This window comes from Alligator sinensis, unplaced genomic scaffold (assembly GCF_000455745.1).
Source record: "Alligator sinensis unplaced genomic scaffold, ASM45574v1 scaffold123_1, whole genome shotgun sequence".
NCBI lineage: Eukaryota > Metazoa > Chordata > Crocodylia > Alligatoridae > Alligator > Alligator sinensis.
In genome coordinates this window covers 1333290-1335367 of record NW_005841985.1, presented here as the reverse complement: position 1 = coordinate 1335367, position 2078 = coordinate 1333290, and the positions used below count along the sequence as shown (strand labels likewise).

The following is a 2078-nucleotide window of genomic DNA, read 5'->3' as shown; positions in this document are numbered from 1 at the left end:
TTTCCCTAATCTACAAAATCATCTGCTTTTTACCTTGATCATAAGCAGAACAGGACAACAATGACTATGAATATTAAAAAAACAAACAAACATACACACACGTGCTTCTTGGGAAAGGACTTTAAAGTAGTTCCATTTCCTGTGATGATTCTTTGATCAAAAATGTCAAGTGATTTGGAACTGTTTGTTTTTAATGAAGAACATTGTTGGCATGTCCCATAATAAAATACAAATGAAAAATGACCTGATATAGTGAGAAAGGACTGATGCCAGAAATAAAAAAAAACTGAAACACAGGCTTGCCAAAAGTATGAATTTGGAACATATAAAGCAGTCCTCTTCGGATATGCCCAGTTTGAATCTAGATCCATACTTTGGCAGTATTTGAATGTGGGGTTTTGCCTGGCATTTATCTCCTAGAATTAATATTTCTGAGCTATGTTAAGGTTTACTGTAACTTTACAGCCCTCCTTCCTCTTATTTTCTTAAGGAGGAGACTAATTCTTCTCCCTTCGAATACAAGGGGACTCTCCAGACATACTTCATTGAGAACAGAAGTAAACCTTCTACTGTATATGTCCTTATTGCAGGGATAAAAAGACAAAAAAATATTACTTGTTTTATTTTTAAGTGATTTAGGAATAAAATTAATCGGATTTTCTTCTCTCAGAAGTCATCTTGCATAAACTGTTCAATATATGGACCAAAGGTTGGTAACACTCATCTTCTCTATCAGGCTGTATAAATATAGATATACCAACAAAGCCCTTGTAGGGTAGACTAGAGTTTGGGCAGAAAAAGATCTCTCCACTCATCAGATCTCAGAAGCAAATTCTGTCCTTTGCTAAGTGGAACTATGGCAATGGGAACCAAGAATAGAATATGGAGTCCAGTTATTTCATTCTCTTCAATGAACAATGTAGCAGGGCACTACGGTGCCTGCTACTGAGAGAGCAGGGAAGACTCCTCTGGTGCTGGTTGCTGAGGCAACTAGTGGGATAATGACCTGCACCTGCCTAGCCAGCTGAAGAAAGGGGCAGGGCCTGGCTCCTATATAAAGCACAGGCAGGAGGCCAGAGGTTGTGTCTGACTAGCAGCTAAGGGAGAAGGAGCTTCCTGCTAGAAAAGAGAAGCTAAGTCTGGATGCCAGAGCAACGTTGGTCACCATGGTAGGATAGAGAACCTGCTAGGCCTGAGCATAGTTATAGCTAGTGGCTTATGTTTATATGGTAGCCAAAAGGCTGGTGTTTATGTTAGTTTGCGTTTGCTATTGGTTACACCGGTGGTTTGGGTGAGGTTATTAGGGGAGGAAGGAGGCCTCATAGGGGACTCCCAGTAGTGTGGGGACCCCAGTGTCAGTGAGGGCACTGCATACGGGGTACAGAGACCCCAGCCCCAGAAAGGGGCAGTTGAGAAGGGCACAGAAAGAGAGAGAGATGGGACTAGAGAGGGCGCAAACAGAGGCCTAACAACGTCTATTCCAGCTGCGAGGCTTGGGGTGTGGTGTTGGGGTGGTAGGAGCCACGCATAGCCCATAAGGCTGAGGAGTACGGAAAACACTGCCATAGAAGAACTAGAAGTAACAGGACAACCGTGGCCAAGAAGAAGGAAGGCAGTCTCCCTATAAAAATATATACAATCGAAGTCATGGCGGGCGAGAATAGGAGGGTGCAAGCCGGCACCTTGGCATGGTAAAGGAGGTGGCAGGGGAGAGCACGGCAACCCTGACGTCCCTCCTGTTACAAATGAGATAAATTGCATTTATCATATGGTACAACAATGGCAGGGTTACTGTACGTCCAGGTTTTCCCAGACATCTCCTCCTTTTGAGCCCTCTGATCTCTGTCTGGGTGGGTTTTTTAAACCTGCCCAATTGTCCAGGATTTTGGTTTGCTTTGCTGGTGGGAGCATGGGGAGGGCAATAGGAGGCAGCAGAGAGTACAGTCATACCTGCCTAGAGCTGCAGGGGCATGTGCATAGCCATGGTGCTTGCTCCCTGCTGACTCCAATTGCCCTCTCCCTGCTCCCACCCCCAGAGTACAGCAAAATCCTAGACATTTGGTTGGGGCAGGGGGGGT

The 2078-nt window shown here is 44.9% G+C and overlaps 1 long non-coding RNA gene across 1 annotated transcript in view; it reads left to right on the top strand.

The window, feature by feature from the left end:
- Positions 1-1108: 1108 nt before the first annotated feature.
- Positions 1109-2078, top strand: part of LOC102379594 — a 4911-nt gene continuing 3941 nt past the window's right edge. The window contains exon 1 of the long non-coding RNA XR_323532.1: positions 1109-1169. This is a non-coding gene — a long non-coding RNA (uncharacterized LOC102379594). The remainder of the gene's footprint in view (positions 1170-2078) is intronic.